Source organism: Oratosquilla oratoria, chromosome 41, assembly GCF_046742065.1.
Source record: "Oratosquilla oratoria isolate Oo_2021 chromosome 41, ASM4674206v1, whole genome shotgun sequence".
Taxonomy (NCBI): Eukaryota; Metazoa; Arthropoda; class Malacostraca; order Stomatopoda; family Squillidae; genus Oratosquilla; species Oratosquilla oratoria.
The window spans coordinates 38,519,794-38,534,817 of record NC_134817.1 but is presented as its reverse complement, the minus strand read 5'-3'; positions in this window follow the sequence as shown (position 1 = coordinate 38,534,817).

The following is a 15,024-nucleotide window of genomic DNA, read 5'->3' as shown; positions in this document are numbered from 1 at the left end:
GGGAGGGGTGGTGAGTGGTGGGATGAAGCAAAGAAGGGTGTAGAAGAGAAGAAGCAGGCATTCATAGATTGGCTACAAAGTAGGATGAGGGAATCATGTGAGAGGTACAAAGTAAAGAGAAGGGAAGTTAAGCATAAGATAAAGGAAGCAAGGAGGAGAGCAGATGTGAAATGGGGTAAGAGTATGACAGAAAATTTTGAAAGTAATAAAGAGATGTTTTGGAAGGAAGTTAAAAGAGGTGGGGGGGGAGGCAAATCAAGTAGAGAGGAGGAGGTAAAGGGTGCAGATGGAGAGATGATAATGGAAGAGAGTGTAGTGAGAGGAAGGTGGGCAGAGTATTTTAGGGAGTTGCTAAATGTGAAGGAGGATAGGGAGGGAAAGGTAGTTGCAATGGGAAGTGCTAAGAAAATGAGAGTGATGAGTGAGGAAAATGGAGGAGAAATAGGGAAGGATGAAGTGAAAGCAGCTGTTAAGATGATGGGAGCAGGTGGGGCACCTGGTCTGGATGGATGCCATGCAGAATGTCTGAAGAAGGGAGGTGCAGTTATGGTGGACTGGCTGGTGAGGTTGTTTAATGTTTGTTTAAGGGAGGGTAGAGTGCCAGAGGACTGGAGAAGTGCCTATATAGTTCCGCTTTACAAGGGAAATGGGGACAAGTGTGAGTGTAGTAGTTTCAGAGGGATCAGCTTGTTGTTGTTGTTGTTGTCGTTCCCTAGACTGTCCGAGCATTCCCGTCTCCCCAAGGAATGCTACTGCCGAAACTGGGTTTTCCCACAAATCCTTTATAGAGTGTATATTGTGTTGTTTGCGTGCATGATTGTGTATAATGCAGTCTTCCATTATGTGTTGTATGGTATGGGGAGCTTGTTGAGTGGTGTAGTTGGGAAGGCTTATGGGGGGTCTTGATTGAGAGGATTGAGAGAGGAACAGAGGGAGTAATTGGTGAGGAACAGTGTGGGTTTAGGACAGGTGGGGGTTGTGTAGATCAGATTTTTGTGGTGGGACAGATGTAGGAAAAGGTAAGGATGTTTTTTTGGCTTTTATGGACCTGGAAAGGGGTTACGACAGGGTAGACAGGAAGGCACTGTGGGAGGTACTGCAGATGTGTGGGATGGGAGGAAAGCTGTTGAGAGCAGCCGGGAGTTTTTGCGAGAGTAGTAGAGCTTGTGTTAGGATTGGAAGTGGAGAGAGTGAATGGTTTGAGGTAAGGTGTGGGACTTCCTCAGGGATGAGTTATGTCGCCCTAGCTGTTCAATCTTTACATGGATGGGGTGGTGTGACAGGTGAATGCAAGGGTAGTGGGTCAGGGGTTGGAGATGATTAAAGAAAATGGAGAAAAGTTGGAGGTGAGCCAGTTGTTGTTTGCTGATGACACTGCGCTTGTAGCAGGATCAGAGGAGGGATTGAGGAAGTTAGTGACAGAGTTTGAGAAGGTGTGTGAAAGAAGGAAGCTGAAGATAAATGTGGGTAAAAGTAAGGTGATGAGATGTACAAGGGGAGAGAGTGACAGTAGGCTGGAGGTGAGCATTAATGGTGAAAGACTGGAGGAAGTGGATAGTTTTAGATACTTGGGTGGGAATGTGGCAGGAAAGGGAGGAGTGGGGGTGGAGGTAGAATGTAGAAGCGAGTAAATGTCTTAGTGGATTGAAAAGTGTAATGAGAAATAGACATCTGGGAATGGATGCTAAGAGTGATTGTGCCAACAGCATTGTACGGGGCAGAAACATGAAACATGAGAGAGGAAGAGAGAAGGAGTTTGAATGTGTTTGAGATGAAATGTCTGAGAAGTATGATAGGGGTTACTAGGCTGGATAGAGTGAGAAATGAGGTGAGGAGGAGAACGGGTGGAAATGGAACTGGGAGATATGGTTGATGAAAGAGTATTAGGATGGTTTGGACACATGGAAAGAATGAGTGAAGAAAGATTAGTAAAAAAAGGTGTGGAAGGCAGAGGTGGAAGGAGTGAATATGAGGGGGCGTCCTATGATGAGATGGATGGAGGGGTGAAAGGGGCATTACAAAAGAGAGGAATGTCTGTGGAGGAAGGACAGAAGGGGACAAAAGATAGGGGTGAATGGAGAAGGGTTGTGTATAGATGATACTGTGATGCATGAGGGCGAGTGGGTGGGGGATGGGGGGTAAGGAAGTATGTATGAGAAAAAAATTTGATGCAGCCCGAAGGGATTTCTCCCCATCTTCTCCTTTTCTGCATGGGGGGACAGAGAGGGGGGGGTCACCAAATTTATGAAGTGGCCTTGCTGTGGATGTGCTGTGTCTTGTGACACTGCTTCTGACCCAGGGCAGTGGACAGGATGCAGGGATGACTCATAATCCAGGAGGTGCCAAGATAAGAGGGAGGGTGGAGGGGAGTGGAATATATAGGAAATGGAATGGGTGGGAGTGGTTTCTATGCCTTTTTCTTTTTGGCTACCCCCTGTGTAGGGGGAAAAAGCCTTTGGTATATATATATGTATGACTGTTTCTTTTGTATTTACCTCCATCTGCTTTTGTACTATTTCTCTAGAGAATATTTTTTTCATTTTCCTATTCCTGCTTCCACTGATTTTTTATTTCAAGGAGGTCTGTCTCCATGATTGACTCTTCCACCTTTCTAGTCACTACCTGTAATTGCTCTTTGACCTTTTTCATCTCATCATTTTTGTTCTTATCATTTTTCATTCTCTTGTTTTCTCTTTTGAGCATATCAGGTTTGCTCTTTAGGTCACTCAATTCTCTGATTATTTGCTTGTTACTCTTACGCAAAGTAGTCAATTCCTTAAGTAAAGCTCGGTAGTCCAATTTTAAATTGATAATCTCTTCCAATAATTTGTTTACTTCACAATTTCTTAGTGCATTGCTATATCTAACTTCTCCATCTGTATCTATGCCTTTACCTATTTCTCCTAGATTTCTTTGAAAACCTGAAAAACTGTTATTCTCCCATCTTTGATTTATCCTTGGTGTATCAATTAAACATGTCCTCTTCGATATAATGCCTCTCAGCGACTCGACTCAATTTACACCCAGCCCTCTCTTTGTTGGTTCATTCAATGAGGGGGGGGGTACCCTTCATCCACTAGGAGGTAAGATAATAGGAAAAACAAACGGGTGTGGGATGGGTACATAAGGGTGCAAAGACCTTTTGGTATATGTATTATATATATATATATATATATATACACACACATGATAAATGAGATTTTTTACTTTTATATATATATATGAGCTTTTATACAAATCGTTAATTATCACAACATAATTTGTGATTAATAAAAATTATGCAATAATGTTATGCATACTTTGTTAGATTTATTCAATATTGTACTGATATGATAGTTATATTAAAAGTTGGGAAATTAAGGTCGTTTGATTTAAAATGCCATCATCTTCAACTGTCTAATGAAATAAGCACCATGTGAGGATGGAGCCTTTATTAGTATGTTTCACTTGTTACAGCTTTTTCATGTACATAGTTGTAATACACATGACCAAGATTAAATAAGAAGAATGGAAGGGAGAGAAGAAGGGAGTGGGGTCACTGACTACTAGGAAAGGTTAAGGAGAAGGTGGACCAAATGTCTGGGAACAGGAAAGGTTAAGATGGAACAGTTGGCTGGGTGAAGGACATTAGCTCACATCCAAAGAATAAAAGGAAGGAAATAAGAAGGGTGGACAATTGTCTTCGGAGGGTGGACAACAACCTTGAGAAAAAAAGGGGTTTTGGAGGGCAACTACAGATATCTTAAAATTTTGTTTGCAATAGGTATTAAAGGAATTAGGTGGGGTAAGATATTGAACATAACCCTCTTTTGTTCAATTGTGTTGGTTCCTTGGATGATGGCTGTCTCCAAACATTTTCTGTGGATCTTGTATTCAGTCCATGTTAAGACAAAGGTCAATGGCATAGGTGGAAAAGTATTAGAATGGATTAGAGCTTGGATCAGTGACAGAAAACAGTGGGTCACCATAAATAGTGTAAAATCCAAATGGGGAAGTGTTTCTAATAGAGTTCTACAGGGCTCGGTTTTGGGTCCCTTATTTTTCATTATGTACATTAATGACTTGGACAATGGGATTAATAGTGATGTTAGTAAGTTTGTGAACACTAAATTAGGATGCCTAATTAGGTCAGGAGATGATGCCAAGATTCTGCAAGATGATCTTGACAAATTGTTCACATAGTGAAGTGGCAAATTGACTTCAATACCTTTTAAGTGCAGCCTGTTAAACGTAGGGCTACACAACCCTGAAAACAGATATAGCTTAGATAACACAATTTTTGAGAAAACTGAGTGCAAGAGAGACTTGGGAGTTCTAGTGAGTCCTGACCTTAAATCCAGGAAACAGAGCATCAGTGCCAGGAATAAATAAAGCTAACAGAGCAATAGGTTTCATTTCTAGGATGGTTATGAATAGAAGTGCAGAGGTAATTATCAAACTCTAGGATTAGAACCATCCTTGACTATGCAGTACAGTTTTGGTCTCTGTCTAAAGCCCCGTCCACATGGAGCATCACACATCAGCAACTTGATGCAGTAGTCATGTTGAAAACTTGACACTAGCGTCCGGACGGGCTGCATCACTGCGAATACCTTGCACGAGCAACCAGATCTCAGTCATCATTTGGCTTTCACGGGAGGAGGATGTCTGCCGATGCTCTACTCATTAAATCATTAAACCACCACAGCTTTGGAGTGTATATATTTTTCATGCCAGCACCAGACTTCTTTGATGCATTGATGGCAGTCATTTCCCTGTGAAACTGTGTTTTCATGTATGAAGTTTTTTGGTAATGTCTTCATTCCGCACATTATATTTTGTTAAAGAATATAAGTCAGCTTTCGATGCTTGTACTTTTTATATTTCTCATCTTATATTCTTTGCACTTGATATTCCAAATGGCTGGGTACTGTTTTAGTAGCTTAATTAAATGTAATGTAATAGTCTTCGTCCACTCGAACGGCTTTGCAGAAGTTGCTTGTGCCATTGTATGAAACTAGAAGAGTGAAGCAGAGCACGTGCATCCTCTCCCTTCAACTGTCATTGACACACTGCTCAGCGATTCGAAATCGGTTCGCCCCATGACTGCTTTCATGATGCTGCGACGAATTGAAAGTCACGATTTTCAACTCATCACTTCAATACATCGCGCATCAAAATGCTTCGTGTGGACGGGGCCTTATAGGATGGACATAAATTCCCTAGAATCAGTAGATGAGAATGACCAAAATGATACAGGAGCTCAGAAATTTACTTTACAAAGAGAGGCTTAGGCACCTTAACTTCTACTTTGGAAAGATGCAGAGTGTGGGGTAATCTAATAGATCTAAGGCTTCAAGGGTGATGCAAATAAGGTCATCATATTAAGACAATAGGGCAGGACTCACAGTAATGAATTTAAATTGAACAACTTTAGATTTAAGAAGGTAACAGGCAAGAAATGGTTTACTAATAGGGTGGTCAACAAATGGATTATTCTTAGTAACCATATAGTGAGCATTGAAACTCTTGGCTGTTTTAAGAAATGGTTAAACAACTCTATGTATGGGGATGATAGGTGATAATGGACATGGAACTGCCTAGTGTAGGCCTTATGGTCTCTTGTAGTCTCCTTCATTCTCAGTGATCATGTGTTGGTCTGCCTGCTTCAATCAGCTCCAGCATAAGCTCTGATGATGTCTCCACTATGTTTTTTCTTACTCAGATCATTTTTTGGTGGAAGGTAAGCTGAGAGTGGAGGATAGATGGAGAAGGAGGAAAGGGACAAAAGGTAGGGAGGTTCTTAGAGTGAACTCCTTGAATGAAAAGGAAAAGGAGAAGGAGTACGAAAAGAAGCTGAAGGAGGAGTGGGAGGGAGTAAAGGATAGAGCAGAGATGGGTGTGGAGGAGGAATGGGGATGGTTCAAGGAGGGAGTCTTAAAGTGTGCAAGGATGGTGTGTGGAACAAGAAGGACAGGGGGAAATAGAAGAAAGGGTAGTGAATGGTGGGATGAGGAAACAAAGAAGGCTGTAGAAGAGAAGAAGCGAGCATTCACAGATTGGTTACAAAAGAGGACAGGGGAGTCATATGAGACGTACAAAGAAAAGAAAAGAGAAGTAAAGCAAAAGGTAAAGGAGGCAAAGAGGAGAGCAGATGTGAAATGGGGTAGGAGTATGACAGAAAATTTTGAAAGTAATAAAAAGATGTTTTGGAAAGAAATTAAGAGAGGAAGAGGAGGCGAATCAAGTAGAGAAGAAAAGGTAAAAGGTACAGATGGAGAGTTGATAATGGAAGAGATGGCAGTGAGGGGAAGATGGGCAGAATATTTTAGGGAGTTGCTGAATGTGAAGGAGGATAGGGAAGGAAAGATAGCTGCAGTGGGAAATGCGAAGAAAATGAGAGTGATGAGTGAGGAGAATGGAGGAGAAATAAGGAAGGATGAGGTGAAGGCAGCTGTAAAGATGATGAAAGCAGGTAAGGCACCTGGTCTGGATGGATGTCATGCAGAATGTCTGAAAAAGGGAGGTGCAGTGATGGTGGACTGGTTGGTGAGGTTATTTAATGTTTGCTGGAGAGAGGGTAGAGTACCGGAGGACTGGAGTAGTGCCTGTATAGTTCCTCTTTACAAGGGAAAAGGGGACAAGTGTGAATGTAGTAATTTCAGAGGGATTAGCCTGTTGAGTGTAGTAGGGAAGGCTTATGGGAGGATCTTAATTGAGAGGATTAGGAGAGGAACAGAGGGAGTAATTGGTGAGGAACAGTGTGGATTTAGGACAGGTAGAGGTTGTGTAGATCAGATCTTTGTGGTAAGACAGATATGTGAGAAAGCTATAGGAAAGGGGAAGGATGTTTTTTGGGCTTTCATGGATCTGGAAAAGGCTTATGATAGGGTAGACAAAGGCACTGTGGGAGGTTATGCAGATTTATGGGATAGGAGGAAAGCTTTTGGGAGCTGTCAAGAGTTTTTATGAGAGTAGTAGAGCATGTGTTAGGATTAGAAATGGAGAGAGTGAGTGGTTTGAAGTAAAGGTGGGACTTCGTCAAGGATGCGTTATGTCGCCCTGGCTGTTCAACTTATACATGGATGGGGTGGTGCAAGAGGTGAATGCTAGGGTAGTGAGTCAGGGATTGGAGATGGTTAAAGAAAATGGAGAAAAGTGGGAGGTGAGCCAGCTGTTGTTTGTGGACGACACTGTGCTTGTGGCAGGGTCAGAGGAGGGATTGAGGAAGCTGGTGGCAGAGTTTGGGAGAGTATGTGATAGAAGAAAGCTAAAGATAAATGTGGGTAAAAGTAAGGTGATGAGATGTACAAGGGGTGAAAGTGGCAGTAGACTGGAAGTGAACATTAAGGGAGAGCGACTGGAGGAAGTGGATAGTTTTAGATACTTGGGTGCAAGTGTAGCAGGAAAAGGTGGAGTGAAGGTGGAGGTAGAATGTAGATTGAGAGAAGCGAGTAAATGCCTTGGTGGTTTAAAGAGTGTAATGAGAAATAGACATTTGGGAATGGATGCGAAGAGGAGACTGTATGAAGGAGTGATTGTGCCAACAGCACTGTATGGGGCAGAAACGTGGAACATAAGAGAAGAAGAGAGAAGGAGTTTGAATGTGTTTGAGATGAGGTGTCTGAGAAGTATGGTGGGGGTTACTAGGCTAGATAGAGTGAGAAATGAGGAGGTGAGGAGGAGAACAGGGGTGAAAAAGGATTTGGGAGATAGGGTTGATGAAAGAATATTAGGATGGTTTGGATACATGGAAAGAATGAGTGAAGAAAGACTAGTAAAAGAGGTATGGAAGGCAGATGTGGAGGGAGTGAACATGAGGGGACGTCCTAGGATGAGGTGGATGGATGGGGTGAAGGGGGCTTTGGGGAAGAGGGGAATGTCTGTTGAGGAAGGAAGGGAGAGGACGGAAGACAGAGGTGAGTGGAGAATGGTTGTATATGGATGATGTTGTGACTGCATGAGGAGGAATGGGCGGGGAAGTGGGGGGTGGGGTAGTATGTGTGAGTAAATTTTGACGCAGCACGAAGGGATTTCTCCCCGTCCTCGCCTTATATGCAAAGGGGGACGGAGAGGGGGGGGTCGCCGATTAAATGAAGCGGCCTCGCTGTGGATGTACTGTGTCTTGCGACACTGCTTCTGACCCAGGGCGGTGGGCAGGGTGCAGGGATGACCCGTCATCCAGGAGGTGCTCAGATGAGAGGAAGGGTGGGAGGGGTGTGGAGTGTATTTAGGGATGAAATGGGTGGGAGTGTTTATATGCCTTTCCCTTTTTGGCTACCTCCCTTGGAAGGGGGAAAAAGCCTTGGTATATGTATGTATGTAGTTTATTTTTTTATCCTGAGGTTACCCCTGTTAGGTTTGTGGTCCATTTATCGTCTGTCAGTACACATGCCCTTTTTCTTAAGTAATTTGTAACTTTGAAGTATTTCCTCCTCTGTTTTTTTTTCCCACTACCTTTTTTGTCAATTCCCCAATGTTATTTACCAAATTAAAATTTATATCCACAATAATGTTCTCATTCTTTTTAGTGTTTCAATTTTCCAACTGAAAATTCTTGTTATCCCTCACCTTAGAAAGGCTCATCTTCAAAACTAGTCTATTTCTCTTGGCTCTGAAACTGAATTTAGCTGTGCAACCTACCATTCTATGGTCACTACCTACCTTTACTAGATTTATAATCATAACACAGCTAACATTGTTGCTCATATCTTCTAATATGAAGTCTATTTCATCCTTTGTTATTCCATCTGAACTTCTTGAAATACATTGATGATCTACATTTTTTTTCTCTTGTGATACAGTTCTCTGTAAAATCTAACCAGCATATTGTTTCTGTCATTTCTCTCACCTACTCCAAACAACCCAATGAACAATTCACTTTCCATGTGAATCACATTGTATTTACTTTTTTCTTTATCTATTACCCGACTCAAATCATCATGAGGGGATAATTGTCACGATCTGAACTCTGAAGATGATACATATACCTGAATTATTGTTGTACTTTTTACATAGCCTGATCACAATTAAGCTACCCATCTGAAACACTACTGAATTTCACTAATTGCCAGCAACCTCTTGATTGATCAAGAATCTTACTCCACTGGATCTTCCCTTCTCCTTATACTAGAACACATAGTGATTGTCTTATAGCTGTATGAGCCTTTCTTCCTCCCTTGGACTTGAATCAATACAAAGATGCTCCAGTTTTTCCATCAGATTCTTCAGTTTGTAGTCTTCTGCCAGGGTTCTCATTGTTCTTATCTTGTTCACATTGTTAAATGGCTTACGCTTGGATATGCTTGGACAGTGCTTACATTTGGTGGCACACTACTGATAAGCATGGTAAGCAATGTGGTTGGACTTTTATTTGAGTTAGCTACTGCACACAAAATTCAAATATGTTACATTGGTCCCTCACTATGTTGTTGGTCAATGTAAATATATTCCACTAAAATCTAAAAGTTTTGTCAAAGTCATACCACACCATCCAGATATCTGAATTCACCACCATTACTTCCAATTTATAAAACTTTACAGGGGTTAATATCATTTGATATGACTTATCATCTTTTGAATATTTGATCCTTCATAAATAATTTGTATGAATTGTCTTCCTTGCAGTAATACAGTACACAATCAAAATTTATATCCATTATGTCAAATCAACAGAAAACAGCATTCTCACATGGTAGCTACATTTAATCTGAATACAGTAATTACTCTTACACTAGGGAGGCCCATCATCATTGCATTACATTTTTCAAGGTGCTGTTGGTAATTCGGTATGCTGCGTTTCAATCATGCCTTGTAACTACCTATATCCAAGTTCAATTCCAAACACCTTCTGGAAACTTCTGCATACTTAAAAGCAGGGGTGTGTAGTCTCACTCGCACACACACACTTACGTCGGACGGACAGCGAGGATAGACGTCCTGAAGAAAAAGTGAAATATTCGTGGATCTCAACGCAAAGGAAGTACCTATTGTATTTACAGGGAAAGGGATTGCTCATGGTGTAGTGGGAAAGTGAGGAAAAGGGAGAAGGGGAGGGATTACTGAGGGAAATGGAAGGAAATGAGGAAGGAGAGGACTTGGTCCAGGCAGGCAGACCCCATGTAAACAAGCTCGGGCCAGAGCAATTTAGTGACGATGAAGGGACTAACAAAAATTTAAAAATTAGAAACATAGATAAGAGCAGCACAATAGAAGGTGAGAATAATAATTTCCATGTATTTTATGAGGGGGGGCGGACACCAACCTCCCCCGACTGGCAAAACTGGAGGGAAAACTGGAACAAATGACTGAACATTGGGAGATTAGATTCGGTAGAATGTCAAAAATTGCGGAAAGGGTTGAAAGATTGGAAGAACTAGAGAAGGCGAACAAAAACTTAACTAATGAAATAGAAGAACTAAAAAGACAGTTATGAGAAGTAAAAGAGGAGAATGAAGAATTAAAAAGGAATAATAAAGACAATAAAGAGGCAATAGCAAAAGAGGCACAGGGGTGGAAGAAGATACAGGAAAATAATAAAGTTGCATTTACTGACATAATTAAACAGCAAATGAAAGAGCAAACTGAAGACTCAGTTATCAAAGTGATGAGACAGAAGGAGAATATTGTAAGAGACTTAGCAGATAAAAAGAAATGTATAATTATATTAGGAATGGAAGAGAAACATAACCCAGATAGAACCACACGAATCAATGAGGAAAATGAAAAAGTAAGCAGATTACTTGAATTAGTTCAGGAAGATGAGCCTGAAATAATGAAACAAATTGAAGAGAAGTTTAGACTCAGAAAATATAGTACAGATAAGACCAGACCAATTAAGATTAAATTCAGATCACAAACAACAGCAGAGAATATCTTAGCAAAAACAGGGAAGCTAGCAGCAAGTGAACAATATAAAAAGGTATGGATAAAAAGAGAAATGAATAAAGAGGAAAGAGAGGAAGAAAAAATGAAAAGGAAAGAAGCTAAGGAAAAAGACGAGACCAGAACGGAGTCAGAAAAACAAGAATTCTACTGGAGAGTAGTGAATATGAAATTGAAGAAGTGGACCATAACAGAGAGAAACAAAAAAGAAACAGAGAATACAATGGAAATAACAGAAAGTTAAGAGTATCCTACACAAATATAGATGGATTAATAACAGGACTGAATGAACTGAACGAGTATCTGAAGGAAAAAGATCTGGACATAATGGGAATTGAGACAAAATTAAAAGGTCCACTACCACCCAACAGCATACGACACAATGCATATAATTATTGGATTAGAAACAGAAAGATAAAACAAGGGGGTGGAGTTATGTTCCTGACTAAGAAGGATATAAACATGAAGAGTGTCACATATGGAAAGAACAGAGTAGAGATGATTATGATAGAAGTAGAAGACAGAGATAAGAAGAGCAGAAAGTTTGCAATAAACTATGTGCCCCCAAAAACAGCCTCGTGGGAAGAGAGTGAACATAAAAGTATGTTAGAAGACACAAGAATAACACTAAACAAGATAATGGAAGATGGAGGAAAAATCGTTATGATGGGCGACTATAATTGCAAAGAAATCTGCTGGGAACAGATGACTGTAAAGGGTGGAGAAGACTCATGGGGAAATGTTCTACTTGAGATGATTATTGACCACACAATGGATCCAAGAGAACACTAGGTATAGAAATGAAGAACAATCGAGACTAGACCTAATAATCACATCAGAACCTAAAATAGTGAAAAAGATAGAATACCAGGCACCAATAAGTAAAAGTGACCACATATTGATAGAACTAGAATCAAATGAGAAAAAATACATGAAAAGAAATGAACAATATAGAAAAGGAAGATTGATGTATGAAAAAACAAATTTTGATAAAATAAGAGAATTCTTTCAAAATGAAAACTGGGAAAGAATACACAAAGAAGATACAACAGTAGAAGAGAAATGGAATATTTTGACAAAAATTTATAAAAAAGGAGTGGAAAAGTATGTCCCAAGACAAAAACAAGAAAAAGAATATGTAAAGTGCTGGTACAACAAAAGCTGTAGTGTGTTAAAAGACAAATGAGACAAAGCTTGGACCAAATGGAAGAAATACAAAAGACCTGAAAAATGGAAAATATATACTTGTTACAGAAATGAATATGTACAAGCGTGCAGAGAGGAAAAGAGAAAATATGAAAAAGATGTCATAGAAAAATGTAAAGATCAACCAAAACTATTTTACAGATTTGTAAACAAACAAGACTTGGAGAAATTAAGACAAGGAGTTGAATACACAGAGGAAATAAAATGGCAGAAATTATGAACAAGCATTTTAAATCAGTGTTTACAAGGGAGAATATACAACCTGAAGAGATCGAATGGAAAGAGAAAGTCCCCCCTATCAAAGAAATAGAAGTAACAAAGAATGAAATAATGAAACACTTGAGTAATCTTGATGTTAGAAAATCGCATGGACCAGATGAAATAGCAAACTGGATTTTGAAAGAATGCAGAAATGAACTGGTAGACAAAATACATATCATAATAAATAGTTCCTTGAAAGAAGGAAAAGTTCCAGAAGATTGGAAAAAAGCAAATATAGCACCTATACATAAAGGAGGTAATAAAGAAGACCCTACCAACTATAGACCAGTCTCTCTAACAAGTACAATAGCAAAAATATGTGAAAGAATGATCAAAAGTAAATGGGTAAAATATTTAGAAAAAAACAGCATGCTTAATACAAGACAATTTGGATTCAGAAAAGGACGATCATACATCACTAATTTAATGTTTCTATTCAAGGCTAATAGATATAATACAAGAAAGGGATGGATGGGCTGATTGTGTATTTCTTGACCTAAAATAAGCCTTTGACAAAGTACCACATAAGAAGTTGCTTAAGATATTAGAAACTGAAGGAGGAATACAGGGCAAACTGCTTAAATGGATGGAAGACTTTTTGCTAGAAAGAAAAATGATAGTGATAAGAGACAAGCACTCAAGATGGGATGACGTAATAAGCGGTGTTCCACAAGGAACAGTTCTGGCCCCAATAATGTTTGCTATATATATATTAATTATATAGATGAAGAAATAGAAAGTTATATGAGCTTCTTTGCAGATGATGCAAAACTATTAAAAAAAAGTGAACACGGAAGAAGATCGTGAGTCACTACAGAGTGACAGTAACGTCATCCTAACGACTGGTACCGAGCATAATGGCATGATGGAAAAAAGACCCCCTATACAATAGGCCATTGTTTTTCTATCATGGCATTATGCCGGGGTGCTCACCCTACATAATGCCATGACAAGCACTGTACATACACAAATACATACAGTACGAGGTCTGTTAAAAAAATATGCACTGTTTGAATTGCGCAGCTCCAGTTGGTTTCCGGGGAGTCCACTTGGTGTCACTAGGTTTGCACAGATCAGCTGATTACAACGCCATTTCCCGATTGCAGATATCTTTGTGCATTAGCTACGCGGTTTTTAGTGAAGTGCGATTTTTTTTGTTTGGCGGATTTCAGAATGAATGACGTAAAGGAGCAATGACTTGCTGTGAAATTTTGTGTTAAACTTGGAAAATCTGTGACTGAAACTTTTGCTATGCTTAACATGGCTTCTGGTGATGTTGCTATGAAGCAAATGGCATGTTTCAAGTGGCATGAGCATTTTAAGGATGGTCGACAGTCCATTGAAGATGATGAGCGCCCTGGGCGTCCTTCCATGTCAACCGACGACACACACGTCGACAAAATCAACACCCTGGTGTGGGCAAATCAACGTCTGACTGTCAGGGAGCTTGCTGAAGAATGTGGGATATCAGTTGGATCTTGTTACGAGATTTTGACAAAAAGATTGAAGATGCACCACGTTGCTGCAAAATTTGTGCCACACCTGATGGCGGATGAATAAAAAGCCCATTGCGTCCAGGTTTGTCAGGAACTGCTTGATCGTTCAGATGGAAACTTCTTGTCCAGGACCATAACAGGTGATGAATCGTGGGTTTATGGTTTTGACATTAAAATGAAATGTCCAATCATCCCACTGGATGAGTGAAACATCCCCCAGACCCAAAAATGCTTGCCAAGTTCAATCCAAGGTCAAGGTGATGCTGACAGTTTTCTTCAATGCTAAGGGTGTTGTTCACCACAAGTACCTTCCAAAAGGCTCCACAGTGAACCAGACTTACTACACTGAAGTTCTGAAATGTCTGAGAGATGCCATCTGTTGCAAAAGGCCAAAAATATGGAGGAGTGGCGACTGGTTTTTCCATCATGAAAATGCTCCAGCCCATTCAGCACTCAAAACTCGTGAGTTTTTGGCCAAACACTTGATCACTGTTCTTCCCCACCCCCCCAATACAAAAGACCCTTGAAAGAAAGAAGATTTGAGAAAATTCCCGAGATTAAGGCAAATGCGACAAAGGAGCTGAAGGACATTACAAAAGAAACATACCAGGACTGTTTCAACAAGTGAAAACACTGATGGGATAAGTGCATGCATTGGGGAGGAGAGTACACTAAAAAAAAAAAAAAAAAGCAAAATCTCTGAAGGTGACCCCAAACCCTTTTCAAGTGGTACCTTGGCAAAGTGTATAAAAAGACAAAGAATGCAGAAACCAGAATCACTAGAAATAAAGTAACCTGATGTTATCGTGGAAGGGGATTTGCCTTCCAAACAATACTCTCTCCTCCTCCAGCTTCCACATGCACCATCATCATTCCTTTTTGATAAATAATGTAGTTTTTTTATATTTTTAATTTGATTAATTTATAATTGTATTCAAATATCATTATTGTTACTATTTTACCTTAAAAGCCAGTATATTTACTGTAAAAAATATCTTGGAATTTTGGGTCCGTCAGACACAGGAATGGATTAATCCAATTTCTATTATTCAAATGGGAAAAATTGTCTTGGAAATCCAATGTTGTTCTGATAGCATACATACATATACCTAGGGCTTTTTATTAAGACCCTTCCCCAACGGCAACCATTGTGGTGTTTGTTGGGAGGCAGTGACGTCACGTGTCCACCACGGTTACA